This window comes from Falco peregrinus, chromosome 5 (genome assembly GCF_023634155.1).
Source record: "Falco peregrinus isolate bFalPer1 chromosome 5, bFalPer1.pri, whole genome shotgun sequence".
NCBI classification, from domain to species: domain Eukaryota; kingdom Metazoa; phylum Chordata; class Aves; order Falconiformes; family Falconidae; genus Falco; species Falco peregrinus.
This window is the reverse complement of record NC_073725.1, coordinates 98,579,054-98,591,627: the sequence shown is the minus strand read 5'-3', so window position 1 is coordinate 98,591,627 and position 12,574 is coordinate 98,579,054. Positions and strand designations below refer to the sequence as shown.

General features: G+C 43.5%; 1 long non-coding RNA gene across 1 annotated transcript; it reads right to left on the bottom strand.

The window, feature by feature from the left end:
• Nucleotides 1–1,594: 1,594 nt before the first annotated feature.
• LOC129784610 (uncharacterized) lies at nucleotides 1,595–10,217 on the bottom strand. The gene is made up of 3 exons (XR_008747535.1): nucleotides 9,498–10,217; nucleotides 4,267–4,413; nucleotides 1,595–1,708 (listed from the first exon to the last, which is right to left on the bottom strand). It is a non-coding gene; the product is annotated as an uncharacterized LOC129784610 (long non-coding RNA).
• Between the last annotated feature and the right edge of the window lie 2,357 nt (nucleotides 10,218–12,574).

Here is a 12,574-nt window from a genome sequence, read left to right as displayed (position 1 = left end):
GCCATCCTGGAACTGGATGGTCCACAGACCTCAGCCAGCACCTTTGGACTGCATTTCTTTTTAGGATTTGAACAGTGGTTGGTGCATGGCCAGAACTAACCAAACCTCCAAAGACAAAGTCCCCCAGCTGATGCCGTGAAGGTAGGAAGCCTGTCAGTGTGCCCAACGCGAGGTGTCCCAGCGAGGCAGTGCCACCTCTGCTGTCAGGCTCTCCGAGAGGCGCAGCAAGCTTATTGCTGGCCAACACCAGGTTTGACACTGGAGAGGACTTTGGAGGAGTTCAGGAACAAAAAATGTAGCAGGAAAGAGGAGACAAAAAGAAAATTATGAAAAAGAGAAAATGACAAAAAAACCCCTATACTGTGCAAAATTTGCATATAAATAATAAAATAACGTTCTGTTATAGAAACATTACGAGCTAGCAGTAGCTGCTTATTAGCAGCATCTTCCTAGGACATTTCCCACATCTGTGTTTTCCATTAAGAAAGAGTAACAGCCTCTGGAGCACACACTGTTCTGTGTGCATCTACCCAGCGACTGTGAAAATCAAAACTGTCTGTTACACAAATATTGGGAAATAATTCTCTAGATACGTTGTGCATGTATTCACAAGTAAAATATGTAGCCATACCAGTCCATGCACACTAACCACTTCGCTTCTACGTGCAAAGGAGGAGCTTGAGGCAGTATTTTGGAGGAGACCAAGCTCTGAACTGGCAACACCAATCCATTGGAACTGTCACTGCCAAACAACAGCATAGCAACAGCCATCCAAGAAAAGCCACATCTTAATTCCTGCTTGAGCTGGTTTCAACAACCTTCCTCATCCGTGAATCCAGAATATAACACAGACAAGAACGCTCTTAATTCTCACTGCCTAATGCATCGTCCAGGGAAGCTCAGGTGTTATTAAGCCCTTTAAACAATGATATCTCTACCCGCTTCTGTCAAAAAGTCACCTAGAAAGTTAAAAGCTGTATCAATACTAGAGAGATACTTTCCTAATAAAGTTTTCATGCGATTGACATTTTTGGTTCAATTTTGGTACAAAGGGAAAGACTCAAACTCACACATGCAAATGGAAACTTCAGGTCATACATGTCAGCTGATTGCCAGTTGTATTCTTCTACAGCACAAGCTGGCAGTAAAGAGTAGAAAAATCTCTAATTCTGGTGAACAGACATTATAGTTTATTAAACCAGTTCACTGTTAGCTCAACAATGCTTTGTTTCTGTACAGTATTTTTTTTTTTTTCTGTCTTAACAATATCCATATCAATTTTATGGGCAGGGTTCAGATCAAGAACATGTGCTGCTAGCTGGAAAATTGCATTTGACCTCTGATTTTCCTTGTATCTTTTCAGGTTTTGTTTTCTCTTAAGCTTAAAGACACTTTCATTAAAGAAATTATTTCCTTTCTTTGGGAGGCTGAATCAAAAGCCACTAAAACCAGCGAGAGTCTTTCCATTAATTTAGCGAGGCTTTACATTAGACTTTCAATTACAAACAGTAAGTGTAGAACTATAAAGACACTGAAGATAAAGGAGAGGGGAGCGGGAGGTGGAAATGTTTTATGAACATTTACAAACCTCTAAGGTTTCATTTGGCTTTATGTTAAGTTTAGGTCAAAGGTTTGGGTCAGCTTTTGTTCTCTTCAGTCCCCATTTGCTCTGATCTTCTTTTCCAGAGCAGGAATCTTGACAGATGCACTGTGAAAAGGGAAAAATTGGTTTGAAAAGCTGGACCCAAGAGCTGCTAGAAGTAGAATGATGAAGCAACTGCTTTGCAGTTTGTTTTCACATCACACAGACTGCAATTCCCTCAGATAAAGTAACGCAGCATCTGAGTGAACCCTGCAGATATTTTAGGGAAACATAATTAGAGGTCCACATCATGGTCAATGTTCTTGCTTGGCATCTCCTGCAATTCACCCCAACGGTGACAAATGGCAAGGCTGAGTTTTAGGACAGTGCCATGCCCTGAGGCAGAAGCATTGGCTGGGTTTGCCACTTGTAAAACCATTCAGTTGGGGACAGTATTTTGTTGACCAGTGACAAAATGCAGTCTCCCACAGGGAGATGGATCACTTGTCCTCCAAAGGTCACAGGGCTCCAGCATGGCAAACCCACCATCCCCGCCAGCTTCTGCTTTGCCCTGACCTGGGACGGGCGAGGTAACGAGAAGAGGATTTTGGCACCTGTGACACAGAGATACAAATACCACAGCTCCATAAGGAGAGATAGCATCTTCAGGTTAATTTATTATTAGTTTTTTTTTAATTTTTAGATGATATAGTGGGAAAATCTGAGCAGCTTACTGGCACGTCTTCTCGTGAACTTCAAAGGTAAGTATGAGTTGAAAACAATTACTGAATTTAAATGAATTATGTTAATCAATTGGACAATTTGAGGTGGGCAGAGGCGGGGGAGTGTGGGGTGTGAAAGGCAGCTGGTACCTGGAAAGAAGAATATGAGCAAGCAGAGGTGATAAAATCACTAGCCCTGGGGGACAGCAGGAGGAACAGGCATCTCTCAGTAGCAGAGCACTAAACGTGGTGCAGTCACAAAACAATTCCTTCTGCTTCACCCCCAGCTCCCTGCTGCTGCCCTATGTCCCTGCTCATCCCCACCCCAGCCACACCAGTACAGGTGTTTGCAAGGCCCCTCTCTAACCCGGACCACTGAGAGCTGAGTTAACACCAAAACTTTCTGCGCTGCTCAGATGCAGGCTCACTGGATGGGGCTGGCACGTTACATGTGCTTTGGCTCAGATTCATCCTGTTAAGTTTAGGTATTTAACCACAAACTAAGTCCCTAATTCCCTTGAAATCCTTCTCCAGCAATCAGAGAGAGATGGGCACCCCCCGGGGGCAATCCCTGCTGCTGGGGACATAATTTTTCCCTCTTGGCACTGCCTGTAGTGGGAGCCAGGACAGGTCACCCCGCTCAGCCCAGCTCTGGTCTCACCGCCTCCGTTCAGAGGCTTTCCCGTCTCGGCACGGGGGTAAGGACCATGGTGTGGCCATAGAAAAACAGAGACAAAAACAGGTTTCTGACCTACTTCTTGGCAGTAGACAGCAGTGAGGGCGGCTGCTGGAGCTGAGGGGGAATAGATCATAACCATGCGAACTGCACGGATGGGTTGGTGAGCCGGGAATGATGTTGCTTCTCCAAGCTGGCTTTTCCAGCTTTCCTGTTTAAGCCTCTTCTCCCTCTTTTTTCCATCCCTGACACACAGACCTGGATGATTTCCCCCCTTTCATTTTTGTTGATGTCGCATTTTCTTCTGTGTTTATGTGAAACAACATTATTTTCCATGAAAATGGCAATTTTTTAAATCGGCTCAAGACAGTTGCTGTCTTGCAACATCTATTTTGAAGATAGCATTTAGAAAACATTTTCATCCATGAATATTTGAAGATTTTGTATATTCAAGCCACTTTCAAATATGAGATTTTTTGCATCTCAAGGGAATGGCACTGTAATCTTTTATATTAATCGTTCCCTTTCTGATTTAAATTCAGACATACCATGGATTTATATTATTACTTTTCATCAATAGCAAGCAATTTCCATGCTAGCAGGCTATCAGTGACATCTGCACTGAACAACAGAGAATACCTATTCTTTGAAGAGTTTTCTGTAGATAATTTTTAACTTTTTTATTTCTAGATTATGCTTTTAATTATCAATGTTCTTTAGTGTTTCATCTTCCACAGAAGCTCCTAATATTTAAGACATGTTCTTTTCAGACACCCACAGTTTTTTGCTCATGGAGGCTAAGCAGGCTCCATGGGACAGGCAGCCCTAGATACCTGACAGCTTTTACTCTTGTTTTCTCCAGTGGGATGGTTTACACCAACTTGGCCAAATTCCTGCTCAGAGCAGAGGGACAGGATGCTGTACAATGCACACATCCAAGCATTCCCGTTGTAATCAATTAGTAAGATGAGATAATTTAAAAGAAAACATTTCCTTTGTCCCATACAAATATTTTCATTACTCATTTCAATTGGCTAAACAGCAAAACCAAAGCTTTTTCTTAATAAAAAGTGTGTGGTTTTAAAGCAAATACCGCCAAAAGTAAAGACGCTGGAAATTTTCTTTCTGGGAAGGGTTGGAAGAGAATTGATGGGGAGTTTTATCTTTGGGTCACAGATACTTAGAGCCAGCTGCAGAACTCTCTTTGAAAAAATGAGAACTCCCCTGAGAAAAATAGCAAGTTACCCCTACTGACTGACTCCAAAGAAAAAATACTGCAGTTTTACCCAACACGTCCTGTTTGGTCCCGTTCCTGCCTGGGAAGGTGTTTCACTCAGAGCGAGCCCGTTGCTGCCACATCCTCCCACCTCAGCCGAGCTGAATCCCAGGAGGCTTCTCCCTGTTGTGTTGCCAGGATGCTCCTTACGCTCCTTCTGTAAACAAACAGGACAGGTCTCAGAAAACTCTGCAAGACACTTTAAGCTCCATTTGCACAGAACAACCTTTTACTATTACAAGAAATCAGGGAAAGAGGACCTAGCGCTCCCTTCGGTTAAGAATCACAATTCTTGGGCATCCTATAGACATAGCTGTTTAGGCTACACTCGAAATACCCCAGTACATCCTCAAAACAGCTTCTGAACTTGCTTGGCTTTAAAAAACATGAGTATTGCTGCTGCTGTTGATGCCATTTGGGCTCAGATTTATTTTTAAAAAATATTATTCTTTTAAATTAAATAATCACATACCCGTACATTGCCCACACTTCTTCAGAGGTTTTGGGGAATTAAATGTAAATGGCTGTTGATGAAACTCAAGCACTGTGTGCTGGTCCTGGAATTCAGAGGCAGCTTTCCGGGATTAGATGTCCCTGGCTAACCTCAGCTGTTAGGAATTATTTTGGAGCTTGGCCCTGGCAGGTGAGGGGGAACCATGAGGAGGAGAACAAAAGGGTTTCTCTCTCTTCTGCCCCTGCCTCCTCGCTTTCCAGCATTGGGCAAATGTGGTTTCAATTCAGAAATACAAATGTCATCATCAAAGCCACTCTGGGGAGGAAGGAGGGGGGGAAAGAAGAGTTAAAAAAAAATCAATTGGATTGCAATTTATCAAGATATTTTTACTGTGACATTGAACTGAAAAGTCTTAACATCCACATGATGAACAAGTGGGGGAGCTGGTGAGGGGCTGGGGGTGCTGAAGCTAGCCTGCAGTATGCTTGCAATGCAAAGAACTTCCCTGCTGTCCCAAATAGCTTCTAATATTTTGTTTTTCCCAAAGCCAGCTCTTCTCTGCCATGAGTAAACCCGTGATCCCTTGCTACCAGGAGTCTAGGGAAAAGAGCTCCACCTTACATGCTGTTCTCAGAGCACTTTGGGACAGTTAAGTGTTAAAAAAAACCCTTTTTTCCCCTAACGTTATCCCCCAACTTGTGCTTTTGGAAGTCTCCAGGCTGGGAACATTTTTTGTTTCCTGCAGGTTATGACAGCTGCAACGCAAGGGCTGTATGTGGTGCAGCTCTGACAGCAGCCGTGAATAATGCAAAAGGGCTACGAACACAAGAAGTCACTCTGAGTGCTCGCTGTACTTTCTTAATGTATGTGACATTGACATAATACGCCCCAGGGCATTTTGGATCAGATGGCATTTGCCTGTTCCACGTGTTGGTTTTATGAACAGCAATCAAGTTGTGAAACACATGTAGGCAGCGTGTGTGGCGGGTGGCTTTCCATCCTCTGCATGGGTGGGATGCACACGGCCGTGCTGAAGGCACCGCTCCCAACAGAAATGCCATTTTGCCATCAGAGGAGAGGGCTCCTGCTCCCTGGCAGGGCTTGTGGTGCACTGCCTGGATGCTGCTGCAGGGTGATGGTGTTATACTGTCATTTCATCTGACTGTATAACACACACAGCACCTAGAAACAGCTTTCGTGATACACAGAAGCTCAACCAGATGCATCTTGCAGGAGCTGACACATCAGTTGGATACTCCTCAGCCGTATAAGAAATTAAAGCCGTATTTCCCAAGCACACAGGCTGGATAGGAGTGCTGCAGCAGCTCAGCAGAGGGGCAGCCCAAGCCCCTCTTCCTTAGGCTGCCAGGCAGCAACCCATCAATCTGATCCACAGCCCACAGAGCTGCATTAGTGAATCAACAGCACTGAAAAGCACGTCTCCCCCTCCCACAGCCCCTGTCCTTCAGAAGGAAAAGTCCGTTTCTGTAGGGACAGGAAGCAGGATTAATTCCGCTCTGATTTCCTCCTCCCTGACACCCCATTCCAGCTTTCATCCTCCTATCTGGGCTATTTAGTCTAGAGCAGGGAAGACAGAGAGGAGACATGATAACAGTCCTTAATTATGTAAAAGGCTTATGCAAAGAGGAAGGCAATAAATTGTTATCCACATCCACAGGGAAAGCACAAAAAGTAATGGGTTTAAATGCAGCAGGGGAGAGCTAAGTTCAGTGCTGGAATAACTTCCCGGCTGCAAGGGTCATTAGGCACTGGAGGAGATCACCTGGGGAGTCTCCACTGCTGGTGGGGTTAAAGAAACACATTAGACAAACATGTGTCAGGCATGGGGGGTGGGGGTGGATGAGATGACCTCCTCAGGTCCCTTCTAGCTCTATTTTCTTCTATAGCACGGTGACAACGGTCCCAGCCTTGGTCCTTGGCAGCCAGCTGCGGCAGAGCTCCACCTCACCCGTGTGTTTCTGTACAGGATGGCAACCCTGCGGCGGCAGCACGCTTGGCTCAAGGAACCGATGAAGCCACAAGATTGGGTGACCCCTCCAGTCATCACACAGCGAGCACAGCTGTCAGATCCTGTAGGACCCAGGCAATTACTCTGCTCATTCCTAAATAGTTTCATTGCCTCTTAAACAGTCAGCAGAAGAAATTCAGGAGCCCTAAAGAGCTCACTTCCTCTGCAGCGGGCAAAGGCTCACACTCACAAATGCTCACTAGTACTCTAAAGCAGGGGCACCCCAACAGCCTCCCCCAGAGCACGGGGATGCCCCCACAAGCAATACACTTGGAAAGAGTTACTTTGCTCAGTGCAAGAACACCAGACACCTTGGACTACAGCTTGCATTTGCAGCTGGTACAGACTGGTCTTGCACAGCCCTTGCAAGAAGCAGCATCCCCTGAGATGCTGTACTCTGAAATGCACTTCTCACCAAATTGTACTGAAAATGGGACTGATCATCTGTTTACGTAAGGATATCCTTAAGTGCTTTCTGGATTGAGGCCTTACCCAGCTACATTTCAGGCCCTTGGAAGTCAGTAGGGATTGATTAGCCTCTTTGCACGACCTGGGCGCTGAAAGCCTACGTGTCAAAATGAGACTATTTTACTGAATACAATTTTTCTCTCTGTGTTTTAGATAATCCTAGGCAGAGAAGATGGTCAATAACAACAAAACCAGAAAACAGTCCCCCTTTTCTGACCCGCAAAAGGGTGTGAGTGAACCCTAACAGATGTAATTTGTATCATTACTGCTGATGAAGTTAGTAACCTTTAGCAAGGAGACATGGATCAATAGCTACTCGAGAAGATGCAGCTGCAGAGATCTAAATGGGTGTAAATGAGGAAGCGAGGTGTAAAAGGTAACAGCAAAATATTTAAACCAGATGAAAGCTCTAGGGTAGGTTAGTGACCTTGAAAGAACCAGGTAAGTGAAAAAGTAAGAGAAGGGCAACAATGATTTATATACTTGCCCTGCACAAATATTACAATGCTTATTGAAGGGCGTAGTAAATTATGAACAAAGTAGAGCTTTATTAGATTAATGACAAAGGAATTTATATAGAAAGGTTGGTGTCTTTGGAAGGTAGGTAAGAGAAATTAGTTTTATATTAACTCTTGTGTTTCCAGGCTTGAACATTTCTTTTTCTGCCATGGAGTAATCTGATTTATGTTTGGTAATCTGTTTCCAGATCCTTGTGACACCAGTAGGATTCAATGTATGGAAAGCAATGGGACACCAGGAAGGGGTGCCCATGGGGATGCTACAGGCTAGAAGCTGGCAGGTCACCAAGGAACCAAGGACTTGCTTCTGCCGCTGTGCAAAAAAGTGAGAGTTTTGGGATTGACCAAGAGGCTCCCAAACCCTTATCGTGATTATCGTGGTGATATCCAGAACCCCTGGTCTTGGATCATACCATGCTGGTGTCTGCAGCAAAGACAGAAGATGGTAACCACCTCCCACAAGTTTTAAATCTAACAAAGCAAGGCAATGCTTGGTAGGACAGCAAAGGGTGGCAGCTCAAAGTGGTCCACACATGGTTGCACAAAAAGGTGGGCCAGGACCTCCAAATCCCTTTTCCAACCCAAAGACCTTATCGAGATTAAAGAGAAGGACGTTTCTGTCTGCAAAAGCAAACTTTTTGAACTGGTTTAAAGGATTCTGTTAAGGAAAAAAAAAAAAAGGAAAAAAAAGAAGAAGAAAAGTCCACTCTAAATAGTTTTCAGTATGCGTACCTCTGTTTGCAAAATACATGTATTAATCCCAGCCTGTTTATAACAGTGGGAGGGACAAATCAGCCATCACCATACTCATAATTACACATGGAAATATATTTGTAATCATATCAAGTCCCAGCAGTGACTCTAACAACTTCTTGGACTGTTGCCATCCATAAAAGAGCTAACTCTACAGAGAAAACATTCCGGGGCACAGTTTGAACCAGTTAATTAGGGCATGGTCAACTGCCTTACTGGGACACACCAGCCTGTTGATCAGTAAGGTCTGTGATAGCCTTTTGCTGCAGAAGTGACGCGTGGCCATGCTCTCCTCCAGCCCTAAGGCTGCACTTAGTGAAATCAGTGGCCAAATCCTTACCTCCACCGTCAGGGTAAGGCCCGAGGAGCTGGCACCGTGTGGCATGCTGCTCATTATTCACCACCTGCCATGTACAGGTGACCTGAAAACCTGACCCACAGCCCAGTGAACCCCCTCTGGATCTCTCTGTGCTCCGGATCAAGCCTCAAGAGAACAGTTGGAATGAATGAGCTCAAAGAAAAATGAATTTTTGTGAGTGTATTGCTGATCACTTTTGCACGTTGCTCTTTGCTCCCTGTAAGAGTCCTTGCCCTTGCGGCCAAAGAAAGTTTTAGCTAAGACAGGATTTCAGGTTAATATACATACTCAAAAGAGCTGCTTACAGGGGAAAAACAGGATGGGTAAGAAAGAAAAAATATTCAACAGCATCACCACCCACAGAGAATAAATTTTGCAGGTAGGATAGTGCAGATACAGCTATTATGGAAACAAGAATCTTCAGCTCCTTCACATTATTATATTTTTCCTTCCTTGTAAGATTTGTTGAAAAAATAGAATATGCTAATAATCCTCTCTCATTTGTCTCCCTTCAAGTTTTGTGTGAGCAGAGTAACACATTCTGTTTGAGCTCCATAACTCCTATGTAATTTTTAGTTATGTTCTCTTTAACCCTCTAAGGGCAGCTAATGAATTAAAGAAAATATACAGTCTCCTTGAGTTACCTACTGTAATTTCTCACCAGCATTAACTTGAATTTAGTTGGCAGCTACACTCTTTTAAAAATCATCATGAAAACTCTTCCCAGACCGTGTGTGATCTGAGCGAAGTTTTTCCCCATGTCCTGTTGCCTCCACGTTACTCAGCATCTCATCCTACACCATTCAAGGCTCTATCATCTAAAGACCAGAGTATTTCAGCTCTTCCATCTGCAAAAAGCAAAGGATAAATACATATTTATTGGTCAACAGCTGCTGTCCCATGATGAGCTAACTGTGTATGCAGGGGAGGTGGTCCCACGGGACTTTGGGTGAACAACTTGAATTAGGCTGGAAAAGCAAAAGCTGGGATGGGGTCTGCTGCTTCTGCACAACAGTGATACTCTCGGCAAAAGTGCTCTTTTGCCACAAGCAAGTGTAAATAGAAGGTGTGAGGAAAAGGAGGACAACTCCCTTCACCCCACGCTCCGTCCTTCCTCTGCCTTAGCGTCAGGAGAAATGGAAACCGACGTCTGCCCAGCTTCACCCTCACACCTGCAAACCCTTCCAAGCAGCCTCATTTCCTCTCTCCTCCGCATCCTCCCACAGAAACGGGTCTATCGGTTAAACAGAAGTAATGAGACTGACTTGCTTTGGTGAAATATTTTAAGATGGTCTGTGTCTGTATACAAAAATAGGGGATTTGTTTTCCTAAAGAATCTGAATTTTCTGAAGATTACGGGAAACTTTTTTTATATATATAATTTTTTTTGTAAATTTTTGCCCTTACGTTCTCTTCTTTACAGGCATGCCTCATCCAGATTTCTTCATGGGACATTCAATACGTGCATTCATTCTTCTGATTTAAATAAGAAACAAAACTAAAGCTTTAAAACTAAAGCTCTTTCACCTGACAGTGCAAAAAACTGTTGTGATAACACAACAGTGGAAGATAGAGCTAAAACCCCACAGATATGGAAAAGCATTGCCATTTGAATCCATCACAGTGAAATAAAAGACCCAATACCACCTTAACATAAAACATTAACAATGTCAAAGTAACAGCTGCCTGTGAAATGTTTGATTTTCGTGAAATTGTTCCCTGCAGAAAATGATGCCATAGAACTTTTTAACTCTACTTAATCAGTGGAAAAAAAAAATCAAAGAAGAAGATTCTCATTTCCTTTTCTAAATGAAAAATGTCCATTTCACGAGGGAAAGGTCAGCTGTTAGGCACAGTGCTGGTGCACTTTAGAGAACTTAAAGTCTGCACCTGGACTTCCTCACATCCTAAATATTCCCCTCCCTCAGTCTGGCTGAGAATTGGTCTTTAAAACTACATTTTTGTTCTTTGTCCTTCCATTACTCTGATAGTTGTTTCTTTCTCTTTTAGAATTTACTCTTCCTGTAATAATTTCTGCATTATATACAATAAATACTGTTTTATGTCATAATACCATCTAGACAGCTATAGAAGTGTTAAATAGCTGCTGTAACATGTCTAATAAATAACCATCTAACCACATTACAAATAACCTCAAATTCAGTCCAATAAATATTGCAATAAATTTATTTTTGCCAGTGCATCTGTGTAAATATTAGTAATAAGGTAGACCAGAAAGGCTAACCATACTAAAGAGCTTTGATTTTGGAAAACCTCTGTGTGTGGGGAGGGCATGCAAAGCAGGGCATGTTTAACTGAACGTTTATGGAAGTTGCATAACCTTTGCATGCATGAAAAAGCAATAGTTTTCCATCTATTAGTTAGCTATGGCCATTATAAGCAGCTGGAAGCATCTACTGAACAAGACAGCAGTACCTTTTTCTTCTGGATAGCAACCCTGTATCATCTACTAAAACTTCTGAAAATCCTTCCAAGTATTTGGCTGACTATTCCATAGCCTTATCAACAGCCACTGCATCAGCTTTTCTTCACCAACCCCCCATTTTTGCCATCCTTTGATGCCAGAAGCCAAGAGCATCTCAGCTGGAAGTGGCTGGTGTGGCCTTGGCAGGAAGGAGACGTCTGTCCCCACCTCCCACACCTGATACCGTGCCCATGAGTGCACCACGCAGCCAGCCACCAAGCCTCAACCAGCGCCATCAGCACCACGGTGGCAGGAGCTAGGTTGTCCATCTGTGCTCTACCACATAGGAAAACATTTTTCATTTCCACCACTTGAGTTTGGACACCTTTAAGGATCCTCTCTGGCTTTGTTTTTCTGCTTTTCTGTTAACCAAAACACCACTCGCTTTCTGTGAACAGTGATGACAATACCTGCTGCAGTTCTGCATTCATTCCAGTCTGTTTAGCCTGGTTTAGTTTTATTTCTGTTTATAAACTTAGCAAAAAAAAAAAGAATTCTGTTCAGAGGAAGCTTTTAATACCACTGTTCAGTCCCTATTTATATCTCCTGGAGCCCTGGGATCAGGAGACAATACTACCTGTTTTCCCATGTGTCAGTTCACGCACAGAAAAAAAAGTCAAGTTATTCAATAGCTCTACTGTTAAACAAAGGATGCGCATAAGCATCTGCATAATCTAATATTTTCTATAGGGTCAGACTAATGGGTCGCATACTCCACATTGGTTCCTGACTTCTCAGTTCTGGTAAGGACTGTGGAGGCACACAGATAAGTTGTGAGAAAAAGGAAACATTTCTTCCACATTCCACTTCAGTCATCAGTGATGCACGTTGAAGGTACTAACGATTACCCATAGGAACTGAAAATTTGGGCAAAGTACTGTAGATGTGAAAATAACAATTTTCCTGGAGCCTGTGGACCATGGCAGAAACATCATATGTACTTACACTGCCTTGGGACAACAACTCACAGGGAGCTTGGAGTCCTCATCAGCTACATCAGTTAACAAGAACTTCCCAGGAGCTGGCATACCTGCAAGAGAAAAGACCAAAGCTGTTTGATGTAATAGGTAATACTATCACTCTTTCCGTTCCCTCCGTGGTTGTCCAGCCTTAGACTGCTCCACTCTTTCCCCATACATCCCTCCACAGGGTTCTGCAACATGTTCTTGCACTTGACAGTATCTCCCATCTCTGTAGATATCTGAGCATGGAAGGAACAGTCTTGGACCTTCTCAGATTTTGATGGTGCCATC